Here is a 15,881-nt window from a genome sequence, read left to right on the forward strand (position 1 = left end):
ACTGTCCATTATGATACTTAGAGTGTCCTGTCACAGACCTGATGTGAGAAAAGTTTGCAGAAATTTAATCAGAGAAAAACTTTCCTCTTGTCCTCTAAGAGCTGTGTGAGTTAGCTTGTTCTCCTCTTCACATTGACTCTCAGATAGCCAAGAACCAAGAGTGGGGCTTTCCACAGCAACTGCCTTCCCCCTAATAGCAATCACTTTTATTTATCTTCTTTTGTTCCTGGTTGTTTATTTTGTAAAGCTCCTCACATTCTCTTTGAAAGAGAGAATAAAAGAGAGGTAGGAAATGGGGAGAGATGGATACTAGCCACCCAGTGAACAGAGATAACCATGGTGGTAAAGTGGCTGTATCCACCATAGGAGCAGGCCTGGGAATGGGCATCTGTTTACCTTGTTGTTCCAAATCCTCTTACCCATGGCAAACTAGTCTATCCCTTTGGCTGCCTTCCCACTTGATACAAATATGGTTTAAGACAATGTCAACAACAATAAAGACTTCCACACCTCTTCCCTCATGTATTTATATGAACTGTTTTATCTCCTACATAAAACTAGCATGTGGGTGGGACATCAGCTACTAGAGAGTGCACAAGTAAACAATGAAATATCAGTAATGCCATCCATCTCCTGTGGATTATTGTGGATACTATGAGTTGCTAACTATCCAAATGATATTCAAGTATTTCATCACCTGCTTAATCAAGCTGCAAAATAAGGAGTTAGACCACTTCAACTCCAGTGATTTGATTATGTGGTAAAGAGAGTAGTGCATAAACATTAATCTTGGGAAATTAATTCATGAAAATTAGCTGAACATATCCCTAGAGGCCTGTTTTGTATCTATTTTTGCATAAAATGTTGAACTAACTACTTACTGAAGCGGTCTTGGGGGAACTAGAATTATTATGCATGATTCTGTAGTTATCTAGAGAGAATCATGAAGAGGCCATGAAGTGACCTGAAAATGCATTCTGATTAAAGCTAAGGCTTGAACAGGAAAATTGCTTTGAAATGATTAAAGTTAAAATTGTTGGTAATGAGGGAAAACACTTGTCCTAGAATGAGGAGTTTAAATGAGAGAATCTCGTTTTGAATCTTTTGTAAGGCATATGGCTTTTACTTTTTCATTGAAAAATATTGGGTTGTCTCAATTTGAAGTTCAGTGGAGGGCAAGGAGGACTTGGAGAATGTTCTAGATAAAATATGACAAAGGATTGTCTTAAGTGAAAATCTTCCCTCAGGAGAGGGAAGTTTAGTATCTTTTAGAATCAGTCCAAATGCACCCACTCAGTGGAGCTTTCCTAAGGGTTGGCCAGAGTACTCTGCTTGGGGTACTTGGCTCCTTTGTATGTCTACCATGTCAGGTATGGTTTATTGAAACATCCATCCTTCCCACCGGATCATGACATCCTAGGGGACAGAAATCATCTTTATTGTGTGTATTTCCAGCATCTATCAGGGTGCCTGTCCTGCTCAGAACTAAGCCCATAACTCTGATTACCTTTATTCTCCTTGGAAAATATTCACCTTTGGAGATATTTAAAGATATTAGTATTGTATCTCAGATCTTGAAAGGCAGATGTATTTCAGAATTCAGACTTTTCAGATGTTGGAAAGGTGGTATCAGTGTCTATAAACAGTGTCTATAAACAATGTCTATGCCATATGTAACAATACTTGCAGCATAGTCTGGGAAGTTTCTATAATCAAACACATTAATTGTGCAGCAAAAACGAAGAGGCTGTTGTAAAGTTGTAATAGGCATAGGGGTGCATATATCTTTCTGAATTCGTGTTTTAATTTTCTTTGGGTACATACCAAGAGTGGAATTGTGGGATCATACAGTGTTCCTATTTTTAATTTTATTTTTTTAACGTTTATTTATTTTTGAGACAGAGAGAGACAGAGCATGAATGGGGGAGGGTCAAAGAGAGAGGGAGACACAGAATCTGAAGCAGGCTCCAGGCTCTGAGCTGTCAGCACAGAGCCCGACGCGGGGCTCGAATTCACAGACCGTGAGATCATGATCTGAGCCGAAGTCGGATGCTTAACCGACTGAGCCACCCAGGCGCCCCTCTATTTTGAATTTTTTAAGGCACCTCCATACTGGTTTCCACAGTAACTATGCCAATTTACATTGCCACCAACAGTGTATGAGAGTTCCTTTTTCTCCACATTCTCACCAACATTTGTTTCTTCTCTTTTTGATTTTAGTCATTCTGATAGGTATAAGGCAATATCTCATTTTGGTTTTGATTTGCCTTTCCCTGATGATGCGTGATGTTGAACATCTTTTCATGGGTCTGTTTGCTGTCTGTATGTTTTTTTGTAAAAATATGTATTCAGGTCGTCTGCCCATTTTTAAATCAAATTGTTTGTGTGTGTCTTGAGTTGTACAAGTTCTTTATATATTTTGGATATTAAGCCCTTATCAGATATATCGTGTGTAAATATCAACTCCCAATCAATAGGTTGCTTTTTAGTTTTGTTGATGGTTTTCTTCACTGTACAGAAGCCTTTTATTTTGATGTAGTCCCATCAGTTTATTTTTGCTTGTTTTCCCTGGTCTTAGGAGACATACCTAGAAAAATGTTGCTACAGGCCATGAACAAAAAGAAATTACTACTGTGTTCTCTTCTAGCATTTTTATGGTTTCAGGTCTCACATTTACGTCTTTAATCCTTTTTGACTTTATTTTTGTGTATGGTGCTAGAAAACGGTCCAGTTTTACTCTTTTGCATGTAACTGTACCATTTTCCCATCATTTGTTGAAGAGACTTGTTTTATCCCCATTGTATATTCTTTACTGCTTTATCATAGATTAATTGATGATATGAGTGTGGGTTTATTTCTGGACTGCAGAATTATTTAAAATAGCCAAAACAAGGAAGCAACCCAAGTGTCCATTGGTAAAGAGGATGTAGTGTGTGTGTGTACACACATACATACATACAGTAGAAGTTTATGCAGCCATAAAAAGGATGAGTGAGATCTTGACATTTGTAAAAACTGGATGGACCTATAGGGTATTATGCTAAGTGAAATATGTCACACTGAGAAAGTGAAATATGTCCTATGAGAAATACCATAGGAATTCACTCATATGTGGACTCTATAAAACAAAATAAATGAATACAAACAAATAACAGAAGCATCCCTATAAAGACAGAGAACAAACTGATGGTTGCCAGAGGGGAGGCAAGTGGGGGGTAGGTAAAATGGGTGAAAGGGAGTGGGAGATACAAGTTTCCAGTTATGGAATGAATAAGTCATGGGAATAACAGGTACAGCATAGGGAATATAGTCAATGATACTGTAGTAGCATTGTATGGTAACAGATGGTAACTACACTTGTGAGCATAGCATAATATAGAGAGAACTTGAATCACTGTGTTATATACCTGAAACTAGTGTAACGCTGTGTGTTAACTATATTCAAACAAATTTTTTTCAATTAAAATGGCCACTTAAAAATTATGAATAGGCACACAGCATGAAATAAAGACTAGAATTTTATAACTGTTAGGTCAGGTTTTGCTACCAGAGAGTTACAAAAAAAAAATAAATAAATAAAACATGATTTTAGGGGGAGCTCTTTGACTTTTGGAATTGCGATAAGATGTTGTGGTCCAGTGTTACATCTTCAGGAAGGAAGGCCTTCTCATCTCAGGGAAGTATTCCTGGGTACAAGAACCCTTACTCTTGCCAGTTCAGGGAGGAGGGAGAGCATAGTGCTGGGTTTTTCTGGATGGTTACATGTTCTCATAACCGGCATTGCTACCAGAGTCCCTACAAGAAGGGGTGAAGGAAGTGTGCAACCACTGCCTCTGTGCCTTTGCTGTTTCTCCTCAGCTTTAACCTATTTCTTCTCTTTTCTAGAGCCTCCTTTTGTGTTCTGCACAATTCTTTGGCAGACCCGCATGTTCTTTATTCACTTAAACAACCAAAGCTTTGCTGTTATTTGTCTTTGAGTAGATCCAAGTCAGTGATTACTTTAGAAAGGGAGCAGTCTATACACATGTTTTGTTTAGAGGGCTTATGTTTACCTATTCAATATGGCACGGATAAGAATCTTAGAAATGTATGTGGATGATGGGCCAGTACTATTCTCTTTATGACCCTTGACAAATCCGTATTTGTTAATACGTGTTTAAAAATAAAGTAGGTAGTGTCATTTCTATCTTTCAGTCTTTAAAAATAGCCATTTCATAACATTTTTTTAAACTGCAATGGCTTATCTTTGAATATGATACTTGCTTTTGTGTGTATTTATAAGAAAGGTCACTTCTATGCTATCTGGTAAAGGAATTATATTCTGCTCTTTTCACACCATGCCCTTCTCCACCCCCACCTTTGTCTTTTAGGTTGTTTTAAAGACATGCCTTTAGTAATGTTGCTGTTGATGTCCAGTGTTGACATTCACAAAAATGGTGACTACAGAGAGTGGGGTCAAAAAGGCAAATCTCTGCAATGTCAGGACATCCCTTTCTGTGAAGCAGAGTACTATGGACACCCACTATTGATCTCACTCTGTTTCTTCTCTGAGTAAAGGGTTGTTACATCCAGTACCTGACTGCATTGAGTTTTCTTTGGTGACTCTGATACCAAGAAACAGTCAGTGAAGTGATGGACTTCTACTCCTAGTGATTAGTATTGTGATAATTTAAGCTATCATGCAATTGGAGTCCCTCCATGGGATTAATTAACTGGTTCATGGTGCCCTATTCCTTTGGGATTGATAACTAGGGCATGGTACTCTGGTCTACACTCTCCATTTGCAGCATCGTGTTGAGTGCACAGTACCAAAGCAGAGGCTGTGAGTGAAGTCCCGTGTTTCTCTGCAGTCACCTGCTCTTTATGTGCCACTCACATCCCTGGTCTCCATAACAGTTAAGACAACATCTTTCTTTGTGTTACCCAAATCCAGAAAGAGTTGACAACCTCTGTCAGTGCAGCACGGAGAAGTGTCACCTGGATACCACAGTGAGAAGATTGATGGTGATGTTGTATTCAAGAAAATTTTTATGTGTGGAGGAGGACAAATAGCAAGAATGATGGTCTATTACCCAAATAACCCGTGGGACTCATCCCAGGGGTTTGGGAATCATTTATAAGTTTCTCTCCTCCCTAATATCATTAACTTGGTTTGGAAGTAAATGGTGGTCACCAGAGGAAATCCAAACCAATTTTCTTTGCCTGTATAATATATTCAAAAAATTCTTACAATGCAGTAAATAGGTTGTAAAATTTAAGTCTAGGCATTACATATATGTGTCTTAAATTACATACTGTATCTTGAAAATAATTTTTTGAGACTGAAAGAACCATACCCCAGTTTTTTGGTAGCACTAGCAGTCTGTTGTGGCACATCATCTATGAAGCTCTCCTGTCACTTTCTACTGTTTTCTGAAAAACTTTCGATGTCTCTCTTTAGCTAGGTTAGGGAATTTCCTTGATGTCCAGATAATAAAATATAGCATTTCCAGATTTAAGCTTTCTTTACTCAACATTCACTCATTCAACAGATATTTACTGCTGACAAGTATTTCATGATCTTGTCCAAGATGTTATGCTAATTTCTAATATAGAAAAGGTAAGATATAGGCTCTGTTGTCATAAATATTATAGAGTCGAGATTATAGACTAGGAACTGGAAAACTATGGCCTTTGGATGAAATTCAGCTTGGTGCTTTTTTGTTTTTTATTTTTGTAAATAAAATTTTGTTATAACAAATCTTATGGTCACATATATTGCCTGTAGCTGCTCTGTGCTACAAACCAATGACAGTTGAATACTTGGAACAAATACTGTATAGTCTGTAAGCCTAAACAAGTTACCTCTGGCTATTATAGAAAAAGTTGGCCAACTATTGCTATAGACATGGAAACATAATTATTAAATAATATCATAAGAGAAGCAGGACATTACAGGGAGGAGCAGCATGAATTTTTAACCACACCTTTTTCAAATCCTGGTTCTATCATATACTAGACTCATAACTTTCAGCATAAGGCTTACTATTTCTAAGCCCAAGTATTCTTTTCTGCAAATGAAAAATAATGTCTATTCTGCAAGTTTAATATAAGGAATAAGAGAATGTCTATCTGAAACATTTCGGATATAACTATAGTCATTAAGTGTTCCCTGTCTCAAAAGAAGGGGATGACCATGTGTCCTGGAGACATATGTATGCCTCTTGACCAAGCATAATTATTAATAGCCTTCTTCACTCTAAAGTTTCCCAAGTCGTATAATATATTACATGGCCAACACTATGCCTAGAGATTTTTTAGAATTTCAATTCAAATATACTTGACAGCATTACATTAGTTTCAGGTGTACAATATAGTGATTCAACAGTTGTATACATTACTCAGTGTTCATCACTATAAGTGTACTCTTAATCCCTTTCACATATTTCACCCATCCCCCCAACCCCCCCTCTGTTAACCATCAGTTTATTCTCAAGTTGACTGTTTTTTTTTTGTTTCCCTCTTTTTTTGTTTTGTTTCTTAAATTCCATATATGAGTGAAATGATATATTTGTCTTTCTCTGACTTATTTCACTTAGCATTATACTTTCCAGATTCATCCATGTGGTTGCAAATGGCAAGATATCATTCTTTTTTATGGCTGAGTAATATTCCATATATATATAAATGTCTTCTTTATCAATTCATCTATCAATGGACACTTGGGCTGCCTCCATAATTTGGCTATTGTAAATAATGCTGCAATAAACATAGGGGTGCATATATCTTTTTGAAATAGTGTTTTTATACTCTTTGGGTAATACCCAGTAATGAAATTCATGGATCATAGGGTAGATCTACTTTTGATCTTTTAAGAAATATCCATGCTGTTTTCCACAGTGGCTGCACTAGTTTTCATTTCCATGGACAATGCACAAGAATTCATTTTTTCTTCACATCCTCACCAACACTTGTTTCTGGTGGTTTTGATTTGATTCTGACAGGTGTGAGGTGATAGCTCACTGTGGTTTTAATTTGCATGTACCTGATGATTAGTGATGTTTATGTGTCTGTTAGCAATCTGTTATGTTCTCTGGACAAATGGATATTTCTTCTGCCCATTTTTTAATTGGACTATTTGTTTTGGGGGTGTTGACTTGTATAAGTTTTTTTATATACTCTGGATACTAACCCTTTATGGTCTATGCCATTAATAAGTATCTTCTCCCATTCAGTAGATTGTCTTGGTTTTGTTGATTGTTTTCTTTGCTGTGCAGAAGCTTTTATTTAAAAAAATATTTTTAAAATGTTTGTTTTTGAGAGAGCTCAAGTGGGGAAAGGGCAGACGGAAGGAGACACAGAATCCAAAGTAGGCTCCAGGCTCTGAGCTGTCGGCACAGAGCCCAAGCGGGGCTTGAACCCACAAACCGTGAGATCATAACCTGAGCTGAAGTCAGATACTCAACTGACTGAGCCACCTAGGTGCCCCAAAAGCTTTTAATTTAATGTAACCCCAATAGTTTGTTTTTTGTTTCCCTTGACTCAGAAGATATATCTAGAAAAATGTTACTACAGCCAATGCCAAAGAAATTAGAGCCTGTGCTCTCTTCAGGATTTTTATGGTCTCAGGTCTCACATTCAGGTCCTTAATCCATTTTGATTCTGTTTTTGTCTATGGTGTAAGAAAGTGATCAAGTTTCAATCATTTGCATTTAGCTGTCCACTTTTCCCAGCACCATTTGTTGAAGGGACTTTTTCCTATTGCATGTTCTTGCCTCCTTTGTCAAAGATTAATTGACCATATAATCATGGGTTCATTTCTAGGCTCTCTATTCTCTTCTGTTGATCTGTGTGTCTATTTTTGTGCCAGTATCATACTGTTTTGCTTATTAGACCCTTGTAGTGTATCTTGAAATCTGGCATTGTAATACCTCCAGTTTTGGTTGTGTCTTTAAAGATTGCTTTGGCTATTCAAGGACTTTAGTTCTAGTTCTGAAAAAATTATTTTGGTATTTTGATAGGAATTGTATTAAATCCGTAGATTGTTTTGGGTATTATAGACATTTTAACAGTATTCTTTCATTCCATGAGCATAGAATATCTTTCCATTTTTTTGTTTTGTTTTCAATTTCTTTCCTCTGTGTTTTACAGTTTTCGGAGTACAGGTCTTTCATCTCCTTGGTTATGCTTATTCCTAGGTATTTTATTATTTTTGGTACAATTGTAGAGGAGATTGTTTTATCTTTCTGCTGCTTCATTATTAGTGTATAGGAAGGAATGTAACTGACTTCTGTATATTGATTTTGAATTCTTTACTGAATTCATTTATCAGTTCTAGTAGTTTTTGGGTGGAGTCTTTTGGGTTTCCTGTATCTAGTTTCATATCATCTGCAAACAGTGACAGTTTTACTTCTTTTTTGGCCATTTGGATGCCTTCTATTTCTTTTTCTTGTCTGATTGTTGTGGCTACTACTTCTAGTGTTGTATTAAATAAATAAAAATGGTGGGAGTTGACCTTGTCTTATTCCTGATCTTAGGGAAAAAGTTCTGAGTTTTTTTACCACTGAGTATGGTGTTCACCGTGGGTTTTTCATATATGTCCCTTAATCTATTGAGATATATATTCCCTGTATACCTACTTTGTTGAGGGTTTTAATAATGAATCAATGTACTTTGTCAAATTCTTTTCTCTACCTATGAAAACAATCATATTTTTTTAATCCTTTCTCTTGTTGACACATGTATCATGTTGACTGATTTGCAAATACTGAACCACCCTTGTATCCCAGATATAAATCCCAGTTGATTGTGGTGAATGACTTTTGAAATGTATGTTGGATTCAGTTTGTCAGTATTTTGTTTAGGATTTTTGCATCTATGTTCATCATAGATAATGGCCTATAGTTGTCCTTTCTTGTAGTATCATTATCTAGTTTTGGTATAAGGGAGAAAGCTGGCCTCCTAGAATGAATGTGGAAGGTTTCCTTTCTCTTCTATTATTTGGAATAGTTTAAGAAGAATAGGTATTAACTCTTCTTTAAATGTTTGGTAGAATTCACCTGTGAAGCTCTCTTGTCCTGGATTTGTTTCCTGGGAGTTTTTTGATTACTGATTTAATTTCATTACTGGTAGTCAGTCTGTTCAAATTTTTTATTTCTTCCTGCTCCAGTTTTTGGAGTTTATGTTTTGAAGAATATATCCATTTCTTTTAGATTGTCCAATTTGTTGGCATATAATTTTTAATAATCTTTTATAATCTTTCATATTTTGGTTGTTATTTCTCCTCTTTAATTTGTGATTTTGTTTGAGTCCTTTCTCTATTTTCTTTTAATATATGCTCTCATCTTTATTATTTTCTTACTTCTGCTGGTTTGGGATTAGTTTTTTCTTTTCTAGCTCCTTCAGGTGTAAGGTTGTTTTCTGAGATTTTTCTTACTTCTTGAGGTAGGTCTGAATTGGTATAAACTTCCCTGTGAGAACAGCTTTTGCTGCAATCCAAAGATTTTAGAATCTTGTTTTCATTTTCACCTATCTCCATGTACTTCTTTATTTCCTCTTTGATTTCTTGGTTGACCTATTCATTGTTTAGTAGCATATTATTTAACCTTCTTGTATCTATAGTCTAAATAGATTTTTTCTTTTGTTTGATGTCTAATTTCATAGCATTTTGGTCAGAAAAGACTCATGATATGACGTTAATCTTTTCAAATTTGTTGACACTTGTTTTGTGGCCTAAAATGTGATCTATTCAAGTGCACAGGGAACGGTCTCCAGAAAAAAAAATGTTTATTCTGCTCTTTCAGGATGGAATATTCTGAATATATCTGTTAGATCCATCTGGTTGAGTATGTCATTCAAAGCCACTCTTCCCTTGTTAGTTTTCCTTTTGGATGATCTATCCATTGATGTAAGTGGGGCATTAAAGTCCCCTATTATTGTATTACTATTATTAGGTGCTTTATGTTTGTTGTTAGCTACTTTATATATTTTGTTTCTTTCATGTTGGGTGCATAAATATTTACAATTGTTATTACTTCTTACTGGATTGCTCCTTTTATGATTATATAGTGTCCTTTGTCTCATTACAGTCTGTTTTAAAGTCTATTTTGTATGATGTAAGTATTGCTACTCCCATTTTATTTCACTTCCATTTGCATGATAAATGCTTTTCCATTCCTTCATTTTGAATTTGTGTGTTTCTTTTTTGTTTTAAATGTTTATTTTTGAGACAGAGCATGCACACAAGTGGGGAGAGGCAGAGAGAGGATCTGAAGCGGGCCTGTGGTGCCAGCAGAGACCCCGATGCCGGGGCTTCCACTCATGAACTGTTCAAGTGTGAGATCATGACTTGAGCCAAAGTTGGCTGCTCAAATGACTGAGCCGCACAGGTGCCCCTGAATTTGCATGCTTCTTCAGGTCTGAAATGAGTTTCCTGTAGGCACTGTATAGATGGATCTTATTTTTTGTTTTGTTTTTCTATTCCATCAACCTGTGTCTTTTGAATTGAGTGTTTAGTCCACTTACATTCAAACTAATTATTGACAGGCATGTACTTACTCCCATTTTGTTACTTGGTTTACGGTTGTTGCGGTAGTTCTCTTTTCCTTTCTTCTCTTGCTCTTTTCTCTTACAGTTTGCATTCTGCAAGAGGGAACCTACAGCTGCCCCAAACCAAGGCAGGAAGGGTTGGAGGGGTGGAGTAGTTGAAGCATGAGGATGGAGGTGTGTGGGTACACTGTTAGCAAGCTAGGTAGTAAGTGTTGGCCCTGGTTTCTATAGGCTGCATGTCTAAGCTGGGGGTGGGGGAATGAAATGGCTTCTGCCAGCACTTTTCTTTCCTGAGAAATCTCCCAAGGATCCTCCCCTTCCAGCACATGCCCTAAGATAAGTAAACAAATTTCCCTCTTTTATACCCCAGCCATTTTTCAAACTGCTCTTTCTATGCTGTATCTCTGCAGAGCACTTTGTTGTGCTCTTTAAAGGCATGGACTCAGTTTCCTCTAGCCTTCCCTGCTCTCCCAGAGCACAGCCTGCTGAGTTTGAAAGTTCCGGGTGTTAAGCCTCACTTACTGTAAGAACACATGAAATTTGACCCCTCTGGTTTTCAAAGCCAAATGTTATGGGAATTCATCTTCTGGGTGAGGTTTCCCATGCCTGTTGTGAGGGTCTCTTTCTTTCCTCCCTCCATGCCTGAGGTGTCCCTCCCTCCTGGTGACAGTCCCTGCAAGTCCATTTAGATCCCAACCATATCCCTGCTCTTCCTACCCTCTTTGATATGGCCTCTTCTCCACATTTTGCTGTGGAGAGTCTTTTATGCCAGCCTCAGGTCTTTTCCTGGGTAATTTACACTGATACGGGTGTTATCTAGTTGCATCTGTAGGAGGAGGTGATCTTAGGCTCCTTCTACTCTGCCATTTTCCCCCAAAGTCCCTTTCTTTTCTTTTTTAAGAACCTGATATTGGGTAGACCATCACCAGGCCTCAGTTCCTTAAAAAGGAACAAATGGGGGCGCCTGGGTGGCTCAGTCGGTTAAGCAGCCGACTTCGGCTCAGGTCATGATCTCGCGGTCCGTGAGTTCGAGCCCCGCGTCGGGCTCTGTGCTGACAGCTCAGAGCCTGGAGCCTGTTTCCGATTCTGTGTCTCCCTCTCTCTGACCCTCCCCTGTTCATGCTCTGTCTCTCTCTGTCTCAAAAATAAATAAACGTTAAAAAAAAAAATTTTAAAAAAAGGAACAAATGGTTGAGAATTGCGGTGGCTGGAAGGGCTCCATGGAAAAGTTAGGCTACACTGGGTTTTATAGGAAGGTCCCAGGGATATGAGGAAGAGGATTACAAACTGAGTACAGAAGCCATCAGAAGCAGGAAGGTGGGCATGATATGTGGAGTTGGGTATACCATGGAGGCCCTTAGAGTAGAACTTGCATACTGAGAAATCATGTAGGTAAGTTTGGAAAGATGTGGGTATAAAGGATGTTGGACGACAAAGTGGAAAGCTGACTGACTTCTTTAAGCTCTGGGAAATCGGCAATTCATTTAAACAGTGTTCTTCCAAGTTCCAGTGTTTCAGTTTGATTTGACCTTCAGAATTGTAGGTAATTTAATAATGCAGAATGAATATCATGTGACTGCTGCCTTGTTTATGTGGAGATTTTTCTCTCCTATACTGCTAAGTAAATTCATCAAAGACTGACTTTATTTGCTAGTAGTGATTATATAAAATGTATTTTTTTTTTCTTAAGAAAATATTTTAATCAAATGAAATTTTGTGCTTCATCTCAGTTTTCATCCTGGTCCATTTCTGACCCTGGCTCTAGTTCTGAATGGCTTTTTTAAAAAGTCTTTGCTTCCATTAACAGTCATCATCTTCTTCCTCTCCTATGTTTCCCTTTAATCCTACTGTGGACTCTTATGCTTTCGCCTGTCCTTATCTTATCCTTTCAAGCTCTTCCTTCAAGAGAAGAGGGTATCCTGAAGCCAGGAATTGGAAGAGTGCTCTGTAGACTGATGGTCTATGAATAGTGGGTGGAGAGAACCAAAATAATGCACACCTGTGCCTTTGGTACCTGAAGAAAAGGCTGGGCTCATGAAGGTTGTGTCTACGACATGCCAACATAACTTCTCTGTGGAGCCAATTCAATCAAAGCTAGGCAATTCAGTCCATGTGCTTCTTTGGCATTGTGTGGACAAAACAAACTAGTTGACTGATAGCGCTGATCAATTTTCAGCTGGTATTTTTGGTGTTTCCTAGAGCAGATATCTCTAAAGAGGGGAGCAAGAATAGACAAGGGTGTGTATAATGATCCCCTGGATACAAAAACAAAAAATTAGTACTCCTGAAGTAAAAAACAAGAGTTGAAGCTTTACTAACATTTGGTTTTATGGACTGTTAGTACTAATTGTAATAATTTTTATTATATATAATTTTTATTTTTTTTATTTTTTCAATATATGAAATTTATTGTCAAATTGGTTTCCATACAACACCCAGTGCTCATCCCAAAAGGTGCCCTCCTCAATACCCATCACCCACCCTCTCCTCCCTCCCACCCCCCATCAACCCTCAGTTTGTTCTCAGTTTTTAACAGTCTCTTATGCTTTGGCTCTATCCCACTCTAACCTCTTTTTTTTTTTTTTTTCCTTCCCCTCCCCCATGGGTTCCTGTTAAGTTTCTCAGTATCCACATAAGAGTGAAACCATATGGTATCTGTCTTTCTCTGTATGGCTTATTTCACTTAGCATCACACTCTCCAGTTCCATCCACGTTGCTACAAAAGGCCAGATTTCATTCTTTCTCATTGCCACATAGTATTCCATTGTGTATATAAACCACAATTTCTTTATCCATTCGTCAGTTGATGGACATTTAGGCTCTTTCCATAATTTGGCTATTGTTGAGAGTGCTGCTATGAACATTGGGGTACAAGTGCCCCTATGCATCAGTACTCCTGTGTCCCTTGGATATATTCCTAGCAGTGCTATTGCTGGGTCATAGGGTAGGTCTATTTTTAATTTTCTGAGGAACCTCCACACTGCTTTCCAGAGCGGCTGCACCAATTTGCATTCCCACCAACAGTGCAAGAGGGTTCCCGTTTCTCTACATCCTCTCCAGCATCTATAGTCTCCCGATTTGTTCATTTTGGCCACTCTGACTGGCGTGAGGTGATACCTGAGTGTGGTTTTGATTTGTATTTCCCTGATAAGGAGCGACGCTGAACATCTTTTCATGTGCCTGTTGGCCATCCGGATGTCTTCTTTAGAGAAGTGTCTATTCATGTTTTCTGCCCATTTCTTCACTGGGTTATTTGCTTTTCGGGTGTGGAGTTTGGTGAGCTCCTTATAGATTTTGGATACTAGCCCTTTGTCCGATATGTCATTTGCAAATATCTTTTCCCATTCCATTGGTTGCCTTTTAGTTTTGTTGGTTGTTTCCTTTGCTGTGCAGAAGCTTTTTATCTTCATAAGGTCCCAGTAATTCACTTTTGCTTTTAATTCCCTTGCCTTTGGGGATGTGTCGAGTAAGAGATTGCTACGGCTGAGGTCAGAGAGGTCTTTTCCTGCTTTCTCCTCTAAGGTTTTGATGGTTTCCTGTCTCACATTCAGGTCCTTTATCCATTTTGAGTTTATTTTTGTGAATGGTGTGAGAAAGTGGTCTAGTTTCAACCTTCTGCATGTTGCTGTCCAGTTCTCCCAGCACCATTTGTTAAAGAGACTGTCTTTTTTCCATTGGATGTTCTTTCCTGCTTTGTCAAAGATGAGTTGGCCATACGTTTGTGGGTCTAGTTCTGGGGTTTCTATTCTATTCCATTGGTCCAAAAATATGGAACGCTTCACGAATTTGCTTATCATCCTTGTGCAGGGGCCATGCTAATCTTCTCTGTATCGTTCCAATTTTAGTATATGTGCTGCCGAAGCGAGCACTATTATGTATAATTTTTAAATGTGTAAATATGGAGGTCAGTTCTCCAATATTTTTTACTGGTAGGATGCACAATTAAAATAGATCATTCTAGATCATTGATTCTAAATCTATGGGCAACAGTTATTATAAGAGGACTATTAATATATGTGGATGGGCAAATTTCTCATTAAGCAGAAGTAAAAAAACAATGATCTGCTTAGGATTTCTAATAATTTAATAAGTTTCTGTTGTGTTCAAAAATTTACTGTAAAAGTGGATTTCTTATGCCTAAAAATGTTGTGAATCCATTGAAAAGGAGACATAGCTATACATGGGACACAAAAGAGCATAGGGTAGAGTTAAGTCCCAGTAAAATATTAGGTTGGTTGGTCAAAGTAACAAAACCTATTGAAAAAATTTTAGTCATACCTTGGAGTATTATAGGGTCTGTTCTAGATCACTACAATAAAGTGAATACTACACCAAGGCGTGGTAAATGAATTTTTTAGTTTTTCAGTGCATATAAAGGTTATATTTATACTATACTGTAGTCCATTAAATTTGTAATAATGTTGCCTAAAAAGTTTACATGCCTTAATTAAAAAATATATTCTAAAGAAGACTAATCCACTGAACTTTCAAAAAGTCTTTGTGTGTGTGTGTGTGTGTGTGTGTGTGTGTGTGTGGGTAGACAGTCTTGCCTCAGTGTTGATAGTTGCTGGAGGGGGGGATGGCTGTGACAATTTTTTTTTTTTTCAACGTTTATTTATTTTTGGGACAGAGAGAGACAGAGCATGAACGGGGGAGGGGCAGAGAGAGAGGGAGACACAGAATTGGAAACAGGCTCCAGGCTCTGAGCCATCAGCCCAGAGCCTGATGCGGGGCTCGAACTCACGGACCGCGAGATCGTGACCTGGCTGAAGTCGGACGCTTAACCGACTGCGCCACCCAGGCGCCCCGACAATTTCTTATAATAAGACAACAGTGAAAGTTGTTGCATAAATCTGCTTTTCATGAACAATTTCTCTGTAGCATGTGATACTATTTGATGCATTTTCAAAACTGGAGTCAATCCTCTCCAACCCTCTGCTGCTTTATCAACTAAGCTTCTGTAATATTCTAAGTCCTTTGTTGTCATTTCAACAGTTTTCACAGAATCTCCACCAGGAGTGCAGTCTATTTCAAGAAACCATGTTTTGTTCTCATAAAATGATGAGCACCTCCTCATCCATTAAGGTTTTATCATGAGATAGCAACAATGCAGTCACTTTTTCATGTTCCACTTCAAATTCAAGTTTTCTTGCTATTTCCTCTACATCTGTAGCTACTTTCTCCACTGAAGTCTTCAGCCCCTCAAAGTCATCCATGAGGGTTAGAATCAACTTCTTCCAAATTCCTGTGAATGTTGATATTTTGGCCCCTTTCCATGAATCCTAAGTGTTCCTAATGACATCTAGGATGGTGAATACTTCCCAGAAGGTTTTCAGTTGACTTTGCTCATATAC

General features: G+C 37.9%; 1 protein-coding gene and 1 non-coding gene across 2 annotated transcripts in view; one reads left to right on the forward strand and one right to left on the reverse strand.

The window, feature by feature from the left end:
• IMMP2L (inner mitochondrial membrane peptidase subunit 2) overlaps positions 1 to 15,881 on the forward strand; it is a 905,116-nt gene that overhangs the window by 881,715 nt on the left and 7,520 nt on the right. The gene's annotated exons all lie outside the window — the stretch shown is intronic.
• LOC112867132 (U6 spliceosomal RNA) lies at positions 14,290 to 14,396 on the reverse strand. The gene has a single exon (XR_003224174.1). It is a non-coding gene; the product is annotated as a U6 spliceosomal RNA (small nuclear RNA).

This window comes from Puma concolor, chromosome A2 (genome assembly GCF_028749965.1).
Source record: "Puma concolor isolate L17-30 chromosome A2, mPumCon1.1.hap2, whole genome shotgun sequence".
Taxonomy (NCBI): domain Eukaryota; kingdom Metazoa; phylum Chordata; class Mammalia; order Carnivora; family Felidae; genus Puma; species Puma concolor.